This window comes from Ptychodera flava, chromosome 5 (assembly GCF_041260155.1).
Source record: "Ptychodera flava strain L36383 chromosome 5, AS_Pfla_20210202, whole genome shotgun sequence".
Lineage (NCBI taxonomy): Eukaryota > Metazoa > Hemichordata > Enteropneusta > Ptychoderidae > Ptychodera > Ptychodera flava.
The window spans coordinates 38156416-38168159 of NC_091932.1; the positions used below are offsets into that span (position 1 = coordinate 38156416).

General features: G+C 37.6%; 1 long non-coding RNA gene across 2 annotated transcripts; it reads right to left on the bottom strand.

Moving 5' to 3' along the window:
• Positions 1-264: 264 nt before the first annotated feature.
• On the bottom strand, positions 265-8204 carry LOC139132611 (uncharacterized). 2 transcript variants are annotated; one of them, XR_011552373.1, is made up of 5 exons: positions 8068-8204; positions 7295-7392; positions 7011-7078; positions 5856-5977; positions 265-369 (listed from the first exon to the last, which is right to left on the bottom strand). It is a non-coding gene; the product is annotated as an uncharacterized lncRNA (long non-coding RNA). The 2 variants fall into 2 exon arrangements; XR_011552374.1 differs by lacking the exon at positions 8068-8204 and adding an exon at positions 7840-7877.
• Between the last annotated feature and the right edge of the window lie 3540 nt (positions 8205-11744).

The following is an 11744-nucleotide window of genomic DNA, read 5'->3' on the forward strand; positions in this document are numbered from 1 at the left end:
TGTCAATTGCTTGTACATGTAATTTTTCTACGGAACTTCGAGGTGGCCGACCTTGTCCAAACTCAACGTCTCGAACTCAGCTCCATTTTTAAACTAATAGAAAAAATGAGTATTACTGTTTCTCACTCAGTAATTGGGATACCGTACACTGGCCAAAGCTTTCAAATGTGTTGATATGGTTGCGTTAATGTTCCTACACTGTGCAGTCATTCGAGACACAAAGGCACCCTCACATCTCTTACCTTCATTCCACACGCGAGTATTGCCGCATAAGCCAATGCGCAACCTAGTCCAGGCAGTATTCCGTATGTGACAATTACCAGGTAAAATGAATGTTTGATGCTGAAATAGGTGAGGATGATGCCAGTACTGTAATTGTGGAATTAACATAATGTTTTAATTTGAAGATAAAAGTCGGAGCTACGGTCATAGACGACGGAAGTAATTGTCCAGCCAAATGCAACAACCAGGCCAATTTGTCCAGCCAAATGCAACAACCAGGCCAATTTGTCCAGCCAAATGCAACAACCAGGCCAATTTGTCCAGCCAAATGCAACAACCAGGCCTACTTGTCCAGCCAAATGCAACAACCAGGGATAACGGTTCTAATGGAATAAACAGATGTGAACATAGAACAATAAGATATCTGTCAGATCATTGTATGTAGCAGATTCCATCAACTTTCTAATTATAAAACGCTAATGATACAAGTCATTTAATATGCAAATGAGCTGTTAATTAACTTGACTCTGTTCAATTCTTCGTGGAACATTTAGTTAACTAGCAGATCAACATCTGTAGCACGCGTCATCAAATTTGGTGCAATTATTTCGGAATTATATGACTAATTACAAAACTTCATAAAATATGCAAATAAATCATTAACTTCACACTACAATCATTAACTTCACACTGCACAGTGCTTCACGTGACAATGCGATATTTATCAGATCAATATCTGTAGCAGGTTTCACTTTATTTGGTGCCATGATTTTAGAATTATATCACTCATTAAAAAAGTCATTAAATATGCAAAATGAACTCATGATTAACTTGTAACTATTAAATGATTAACAATACAGTCAGATATCTGTCGGACAAGTACCCGTAGGAGATTTCATAAAATATGGTGCAGTATTTCGGAATTATATGACTAATTACAAATCTTCATTTAATATGCAAATGAGCTATTTATTAACTTGACACTGCTCAGTGCTTCACGCGACAATTAGATATTTATCAGATCAATATCTGTAGCAGGTTTCACCGAATTTAGTGCAATAATTCAGAGTTATATTACTCATGAAAAAGTTCATTAAATATGAAAATGAACCATAAAGTAACCCTAAACTACTAAATGCTTTACAACACTGTCAGATCTTTGTCGGATCAGTATCTGCAGCACATTTCATCATATTTGATGCCGTTATTTCAGAGTTATATGACTTAAAATTAAATCTTCATTAAATATGCAAAGAGCTGTTTATTAACTTGACGCTGCCCAATGCTCCTCAGCACAGTTAGATATCTATCAGATCAATATTTGTAGCAGGTATCATCAAATTTGGTGCACGAATTTCGGAGTTATGTCTTTAATTACAGAAGTTCATTAAATATACAATTGAGCAGATATTGACATGACACTCACAGTATCATCAAAAGGTTTTGAGATTGTCATCTGTGAAAAATTTATGATATGTCATAACTTCATTAATATGCAAGCCACACTGACTAAAATCTAATCAGTTGTTGCAATTAGCACATTGTACCTCTCTACAAAGTCTGAGTTGAATCCGTTCAGCTGTTTTGAGTTATTGTGTAAACAGAGACAGGCTAACACACACGCACACACACAAGAACAAACAGACAGACATCGCAATGACATTAGCTCACGTGTGTGAACACGGACAGTTTGCTTGAGACTATTATGGGTACATTTTTGCTATTGTTTTGTAGTTGGGCAATGCCAGTGAATTTGTAGCTATAGAAAACAAAAAGAACAAGAAAAAAGAAAACTGAGTTTGAAGCCAGTGAACATCGTCCGGCATGATAGGCCCTGAATCTCTATACTGAATATATTTACACACAATCTACACTGCACTGTACACGCACGTATGTAACACACAACCAGATATGAACTGAATGTGCTCACGTGTTTTACAACTGGTTCATTAATAGTTGTACGCTTCACAGAATGTTGGATATCCAGTAAACAGACTAGAAAATTTTAGGATTTACTCAACAGAACAAATTGACCTGCTAATGTGACCCTGAATGGAAGGAATGACGTGTTATACGTGGAGTGGAGATTTAGCCGACTGGTTCTGTCTCAGGCCTCTCAGCTAGGCGACTGATGCCGTATGTTGTGGGTTCGAATCCGATTGAAAACTATCCGTATTTTCTATCCTGGGTCGGTAACACTGCTGGTGGACAGAATTGTCCCCGAGGTTATCGTTCGCCCAGTTAAAGCGATGAAATTCGTTTCTTCGCTGCGATAAAGTGTGTATGTGCGATGTATGATAGTGAGCATGCGTGCGTGAGTGCTTCACGAACTCTACAACGTGTTGAAAGGTCTCAGTCAGAAAAATGTAACAACTTAGCCGGCTATTGAACCACTCTTTTTTGGGAGTGGAGATTTAGCCGACTGGTTCTGTCTCAGGCCTCTCAGCTAGGCGACTGATGCCGTATGTTGTGGGTTCGAATCCGATTGAAAACTATCCGTACGCAAATGACTTGTACAGATTTTGAGTTTGACACAATTACAAGCTTAGTTATCAAGCATTGAAATTTACTGCTGATGACTCGAACACTATTGGACGCATGAAATAATACAGTATGACATGAATTACTGCATACTTTTTGACTGTTATGAAGTTGTGTAAAACAATTGTACCTTTGACCTGTCTCATTTTAAAGTGACAAAACAACGAGCAAGGAGATGTTACGCAACATTTGCAGACCTCAGGATAATCACTAACCAAAACACAAGAACAAAGACAGACATTGTATATTCTGACAGCAGTTCAATTGAGCACACGATGCGGAGTGGCAGACAGACTACTGATAAGACTAGACGTGTATACGGTCTACTGCCAGAGTAACTATCTCTGACGAGGATTTATTGTATTATGTTTTTCAATATTCCTGTCAATAAACCCAATTCATATCAATATAATCGACACCCGTGTGAGGCGTGTAATAAGAACAATCAGATATCTGTTATATCATTATATGTAGCAGGTTTCATCAACTTTCGCACAGTACTCTCAGAGTTAAATCACTAATTACAAAACTTTATTTAATATGTAAATGAGCTAATTATTAACTTGACATGCCCAATGCTTCTCAGTACAATTAAATATTTATCAGATCAATATCTGTAGCAAGTTTCATCAAATGTAATGCTGTAATTTTGGAGTAATATCACTAATTACAAAGTTCATTAAATATGCAAATGAACCCTTAACTCCGCACAACTAAATGCTTTACACCAAAATAAGATATCTGTCAGATCAGTATCTGCAGCAGAATTCATCAAATTTGGTGCAGTTATATCGGAGTTATATGATTAATTATAAAACTTCATAAAATATGCAAATGAGCTATTTATTAACTTGACACTACCCAATGCTTCTAAGTATAATTAGATATATATCAGATCAATATTTGTTGCACGCATCATCAAGTTTGGTGCAGGAATTTCAGAGTTATGTCACTAATAACAAAAGTTCATTAAATATGCAAATGAGCAGATAATTGACATGACACTCACAGTATCATCATAATGTTCTGAGATTGTCATCTGTGAAAAGTTTAATGAAATTTTGTGCAGTATTTCTTGATATATGTCTACACTGTCATTACCGTCTCCATAGGGAAACCATTGTACGGAAAAAAATGATATTGCATAACGTCATTAATATGCAAGCCACAATAACCAAAATCTTATCAGTTTTGTAAGTAGCATATAGTACCTGTTTACCAAATCTGACTTGAATCTTTTCAGGCATTTTGAGTTATCGTGTAAACAGACAGACAGAAAGGCACACACACACACACACACACACACACACACACACACACACACGGACAGACAGACAGACATCGCTATGACATTAGCCAACGTGTGAACAAGTAAGCTAAAAATGAGCGGTACATATCTGGTTCGATTTGAAAATAGAAAATGACCGTCTATAGCGAACTAGTAAAAGTGCTTATTGACCTTCAATAATGTTGTACTATACAATTTCAATATATGTAGCAAGTTTCGTCAACTTTGGTCGATTCAATTTAGGTATATGCCCCTAATTAGAAAAATTCATTAAATATTTAAATTAGGCATTTCTTGAAGTACAAATGCTTAGTGAATTTCAATAATGTTATATCACAGTATCTTTGACGTACATGGCAAGTTTCATCAACTTTTTCTAGTAGATGTATATCCCTAATTAGACACAGTATCATCAAAGTACATAGCATGTTTCACCAACTTCTCTCTAGTAAATCCAGGTATATATCCCTAATAAGGAAAGTTCATTAAATATGCAAATTAGGAATTGCCTGAAGTAAAAATGCTTAATGACTTTCAATAATGTTAAATCATGTATCTTCAATATACATGCCAAGTTTCGTCAATTTTGATCAAGTCAATTCAGATATATCCCTAATTAGGAAAGTTCATTAAACATGCAAATTAGCAATTATTCTTTCATGTCACCCCTTAATACCATTCACGACTGATATATCTTGGTGTGATCAACATTTGTAGCAAATCTCATCAAACAGTGTGCAGTAGTTCTAAATGTATATCGGTTTTTCTTAAAGAATTAATTATGCAAATGAGCAAAAAGTAAGAAGGCCGCACCCATAAACCACTAATTAGTTCCTGCCATTAGCAAACTGAATCTATGGACCTGATTTGATTCTGAGATGATGAGCCGTTTATGAGATATCGGCCGCACAGACAGACGGACAGACATCGCTGCGACAGTAGCTCACGTATGTGAATGCGTTAGCTAAAATGTCATAAAATATAAACGAAATCGACGTAGCAGTGTAAGAGGGTCTGATCGTGCATGATATATCGGTGCCGCCGTGCTAATCGGTCACCTATAATATAATTACACTATAATAAATATGGTGGTTTCACTCGGGTTCGAACTCACAACGTACGGTACCTAGTCACCTAGCAGAGAAGCCACAGACAAAACCGCTCGGCCAAATCCCCAACCTCAAAAAGATTGGTTCAATAACCCAGCTAAAATGGCCAGGAGTTTCAGCCTGTCGTGAGGTGTACTTAAGTCGTTTGTTTCAGTACCAAGAACCAAGTAGCGCCTTGCAAAAAGGCTGTGCTTTACAGATTCTATTGATTGCAACACGAAACAGCTGCGAAATGATATCTGCATGAGTGGTGTGCAAAAGTTATCTATTGTTATAGCCCAGGTGCATGCAATCGAATATTTTCATAGGACCGTAGCAGACGGATAGTTACGTTTTATTACGTGATGAAATGTGGCCTTGCTATCAAAGCTTGCTTATTACTTCCAAAGAAGGGAAAGCGGCGCCATTTTTGTGATACAGTGCAGCTGGTTTGAAAGTTGTATTTGACCAATAAATTGTCAACATTTACAACAACTTAAGTATTCGGCAACTAGGGCATTCTCTACCTTATTGGCTGTTTGGAAATGATTTACTAAGATAACGAAATTCGGCTGACCTGTTAGTGCAAAGCTTCGAGAGGCTACACGTTATCCCTCTTCCCTCTAAGCGTTTAGTTGATATTTTTATTGAATTTCGTAGGAGTGAACTCAATTGAAGTTATCATATTAGCCGACCGCTTTTCTTAGTGTTAATACCTGTAAGTGATACTGGCAATAGACACTGTCAGGCGAGCTCCGATCTTCCTGTGAAATAGACCACCGAAATACATACAAGATCCAAGCATCGATACATATGCTACAAATATCCATGTTGCCATCTGAAAATGTAAAAAATTGTGGCGTAAACGACTAATACATATATATTAGTTTTTGTTCGAATCGATGGTCATTGCAAAGATTCACATTGCCATTTTCAGTTTTTTATGGTTATATCGGACCAGTGGTCACATTTCCGCGTGATTAATTGAATAAGTTCCAGAGCAGTAAAATAAACCGTAAATCCTGACTATGTTTTATGTGAGGGTCAAAAAACAAATTGCCTGACAAGGGTGGTCGAGGTTCCCGGTGTTTTTTTGGAGTGTGACTAGCGGCTTCTCTGCTTATTCAAACACTTTGTTTCAGAGTTAAATTGCCTTATCACCATCTGCATTATTTTTCCAACCGTTTAGCTGCTTTCCTGCACGTCAAAAAATCGGAAATTGTAATTGCATAGAAAGGATCGGTACCGAGTATTGTACATTGGATCTAGTCCTAAAAAGCACTCTATCTCTTGAAAGCTGCTGTTATGTGACCGAAATAGTATGTGGCGTAGTTCTTCAAGCAAAAGGTTGTACCATGTTGTTTCGATCCAGAAGCTATGTTATGGAACAAGAATATCTACAGTGAGCCACAGTTCTGACAACATGACAATATCAGAACACGAAAAAGAACGAATATGCAACTTAGAAGCATTCAGGCATTCCTGAAATGTTGCTTATGCGTAACTGTATGGTGCAATTCGCAAATTCGCACGAACGTGATCTGGAATTGCATCACCCACATATAATATAAGAATTTTCTACGTGGTATGTACGAGATTTATAAAGTCAATCAAAGCAGGAAATTGACAATTTTAATATGACAGTAAAAGGAAACAACAGTTGATCCAAACACTCAGTCTAACGTCACGATTGATTGATGAGAGACCCTACGGTGAGAGCCATAGCGTAATAAATGGCGTAAATAATAAATGGATTTCTACAAAACATTGGCAGGCACATATCCATAACAGTGTAGCCTAAAGCTTGATTATGCCTCAACTTAGCCAGACGAACCAACTATTGCTATGGTAAACAAGACAATATATCTCACCTCGTATGTAAGATCTGTTGGTTTACTTCGTTTTCTGATGTACGAGGTCAAGTACGGCGAAATATTTCCTGCATGAATTACAAGGAAAATGTAACTTATTAAAAATCAACAGTCATATCAATCCATGATATTGAACAGTAATGTCCAAATGAAGTGACTGTAAGCAGAAACAGACCTACACAAGGGAATGAGATCGCGAATGTTCAGTTCATGGTTCCTTGTCACGTCAAGATTCTCTTGAACACGCTATTTGACTTTGATTAACGGTGAAGTATGATACATACCAAACGTATTACCCTGAGTGATATTGACCAATATTCCACCAGCAACCACAGCTATCCCGCGCCATTGTGACTCGATCCGACTTTGGGCATGGTTGATTCTGTTATTGGATAGGAAAGATGTATAGTTAGTCTATGGCTTTTAGATATGTGTTAACATATAGTCTACATTATCGCCCGACCTCTCTGTCCTGTTAGGAGGGCTTCTCTGTTTTTACACGCCATGACTTATGTTACCTCTGGCAATATATCGTTAGCGGTGTTCTGTTCTGTGCGTTATTGATAGTCGACCCTATAAGCTTGCCCCGTAGTGTGCGTCTTCCTATTGCCTTGATTGAGTACTTAAGTACTTGTATAATCGCCGTGACAATCTCTAAATCACTCTGGAAATTATCAATGGTTCATCATGGCTAATGTTCACTCCAATTAGATACAGACCGAGGAGGAAGGCCTCCACAGTGCTGAAATAAGATATAATACTCTTTGACAAGAGGCACATCATACTCGAAGTAACAAAGATATGGAAGATATTCATATATTGAAGATACCTGTGTTTGGAATTTGACCATACAGAAGGCAGAATCCTAGAAGACCGATATACATGGAAATAAAAAACGTAAACGTAAGAAGAAACACAATTTCAATTCAGCCAAGAGAACGTCAATTCTGCATTAGCTAATTTGTTCCCATCAACCATTTTACAAGTTGTCTGTGATATCCACAACAACAAATTCACCGAAATGTTTGAAGACGCTGGCGATTCTTTGTTAACATACCTGAGCAATGATTTTGCAACTGATCTGATCGACCCTGTATGTTCCCTGTACGTGATCTGTCGTAAGTTTGGAAACCCCAGCAGAACGAAAATAACAGCTTCAATTCAGTAGCACTTTAATAGCTTTTGCAATAACCCTCGGGTAGAGAAAATAGAAACACAAAGCAATAAAAGACAGCAACTTTGAATTGCCTTTATTAGCGGAGTGATTAATGGAAAATAATCACAATAGAAAAAAAGATAAGCGTTGTCAGTCAAATGAATGGACCCATGGTCTTTTGAAAAGGTTGCATACATGATCAGGATAATTTTTACTGTGTGGCAAGGGAGACAATTGATGCACTGAACAAAAGGGAAGGGAAGGTCGAAATTGTCCATTTGTGTCCGTCTGTTGATCATTTAACCAATTCAAGCAATTAAACTATTCACTCGCATTTGTCTAGTCAGCTATGTTTTTGTTTCCCTGTACACAAATCTGGTACTTTGATCATTTTACAATCTGATTTATGGTAGGTCTCGGTTTAGAGGGGTGTCTTATTTTCTCTAGATTCACATTATTCAGTTGTCGACAGAGAGGAAATTCAAGAACAGTTTTCAGGGTAAACCGTGCTCCAAGTCCCGTTGAAAAACAAGTTTGACATAAAGATTTGAATCATCTAATATCCGCTCTCACCAAAGTATTAAATGTCAAATGCTAATATGATACCAATAAACAAACAATACTAAATGAAGTAAATCGTCTTAAATGACTCAAAAAGTAATGTTTATGAGATCGGGTGGCCAGAATACTATTACAGAGGAAACCAATACTGCTGTCAGAGAATTAAGTTTAATTTTCCTGCTAGGCAAATATCTGTACCATTGAACATAACAACATTACATCAGATTATAGACTATTTGGTTTCAATTTCAGTCCCTTGCATAAATGTGTCTTTGTACAAATCATACGCCTTTCCAAATGCCCGTAAAATTCTGTATGTATCTCGTAAACTATAACACGAATTAAAATTGACCATGTACATGCCACTCTCAACAAGTTGATGACACAGTACCCACTTGTTATTGATACTTAGATTACAAGTTCTCGGAGAGCGAGGAAAGAGTCCTGTTCAGTAATTGGGTCCGCGATTAAAACTACTACAATACAGATGTGGCGTAATGGCCGAGAGTGAGTTCAAAGGTAGTGGAAACGTAAAATCAGTCTGGGCCGTAGTAGATGTTGCCAAACATTTTTTCATCCTAACACTGACAGATCATCACCTGTACCACATTCATGAAATTTGATGCAGTGCTTCTGGACATTAAACCTAAAAACTAAAAATCCCTACTTTCATCGACACCAAGATTAACCTTATAATTATGATTGTCATTAAGAGAGTTCAAATTTAATTCATAGTTATCAATACGAGTACTTTGATGTTCGCTGTCGATGTCTTCCCTGCTTCGGCCACATCCCTATCTTTGACTTATTCTTACAACATCTTGTACTGCGTCATCATAAATGTAGATGTCTCCTTCTATTATGAACTTGTCATATATCATCGTTGCTAATTTCCCCTCCTTTATAGCTTCATTCATTGTTGGCCACATTTTCCGACGTTTCTCTTTCACCATATCTGAAAAATCTTCCCAACTCTCACTCCGCTATCAGTCATGTTCTTTTTTACCTCCATGCCTTTAACACTTTGACTTTGTCTTTTTATCGACTGAACTTGGCAATAATTGGTTGTGGTTTGGCTTTGGATCCATATTGTGCATGAGCTCTAGCGAGTGCTATATTTTCTTCTCTGTCTAAAGTATTCTTAATTAGTCCTGCCCTTTTTCTTCTGATTGTTCCCAAGATTCATGTTTACTTTGTTCCATGCCATAGAACATTAAATTATCTGTCTTCGACTGACCACGCTGTTTTTCCAATTCCATTTCTAGCTTATCAACTTGATCTCTCAACTGTCTATTTTTTACTTCCACACTACTAATCCTCTCATTTGCTTCTTTACCTGTCCGCCAAACTTTTGTATTTCTGTATTGAGATGGTCAAGTTTGATGTTGAGTGTTCTCGACAAATCATCCGTTTTCCCGTTGAGTTGTTTCATTTCTTTCAGCATTGACGTACATGGCGCATCACTTTCACCACTATGAGCTGTATTACCGGACACATTTTCACTTCTTAAACGTATTGAGTCCGTAGACTCACTGCCGCTTGTAATACCAGCGTAGGTCAGTTTCGTCTGTTTGCTCGGATTCGTCACCACACATGACCAGTAGCAATAGAACTATGAACCTCATAACAGGAGGTACTGCATGTATAATGAAGCCAACGTGGCAGGCCTTGGTTTCGACGACGGTTGTAGGAAGCAACCAATTCTATACCGCGACTGCTGCATACTAAAGCCCATACTTGCACCTTTTTTGTCAGTCCACTCCCGAGGTGTTGATAAAGTTGTCATGCAAAATTGTCGATATTTTCTTTGAGCTGAATCTGAAATTCTAGATAAACAGGGAGCCGATGTTTTTTCATATGTTCACTGGTGAAACGCCCTCTGTGTCCTCTGTAATTGTTTATATGTCTTGTAAAACGTTGAACGAATTAAAATTCACCATATGCATGCCACTCTCAACAAGCACTGGAGCCGGAAAAGGATTTTCAAAATATGTCCCCATTGATCGTCGTCGGCGTCAACATCGTCCTTGTCAGCAACATCCTCTTTTGCCCCGGACACAAATCTGACTCGATTTGAGTAAAACAGCACTCCTTTAAATGACGCGGCAAACACGACAGTATAATTAGTTGTTCTCGACGTGAAAATGACAGTACTTTGCTCGCTGGGATTGCTTTAGCCTAGGTTACCCAGACTTATGTGCGGGCTCTCATTCGGCCGCCCCTCCAAATAAGAGCCAAGCAGCGCAGTCTAGGTAACCGAGATTATGACTGTTTGTGCTGCCTTTTGGTGAACAATGGCAGCTTTTGCAGATTCAGTTGAAGCCATCTTATTCGGGGGATGGGAAGACAAAATAAACATTGTTTTCAAGGAATTATCTGTTTAAGACAATCCATTATACTCAGCTCTTATATTTCTTTAAAAATGGACATAAAGCAGTCGTTAACCCTCTTTTTGTAGTTTCATCAACATTGAAGAAGTGTATTTAGACCAAATTTCGAAATTCGCCCTATGTAGCTGGACTTAGAAACCTCCGATGACCTGTTGATGTCAGATTTCGTGGCTCACATGCAGAAAATCGGGACACAATCACGAGACTGTACACCAACAATCCTAGAAGTAATGTGGGTGATAAATTTTGTAGTAATTATACTTAAGGTAGAATGCGCCTCGGGGACAGATATTCGGGCTCTCAAACTTTTACAAGTCTTTTCAAATCTACCAATGGTGTGGTTTCATTTTAAAAATCCTAGTGTAAGACAATTTTCACCGTCTTAGTTTTTCGAGGATAAAATTTTTTATTTTTCTTCATAGGGAAATATTTATTACAATATCGATGTTGTCGAATGAAACTCCTGATTTTTCCCGGACAATAGCAAGTCACATTGACAAATGAGAGAAAGTAAAGTATTAGAAATCCATTTTACAAGACGTAGTTCATCTTTCAATCAGTCAAACTTCAGTCATAAAAATTATGGAAGAAAAAAAGGATGTCATGATAAGCATTGTATTTTTTGGT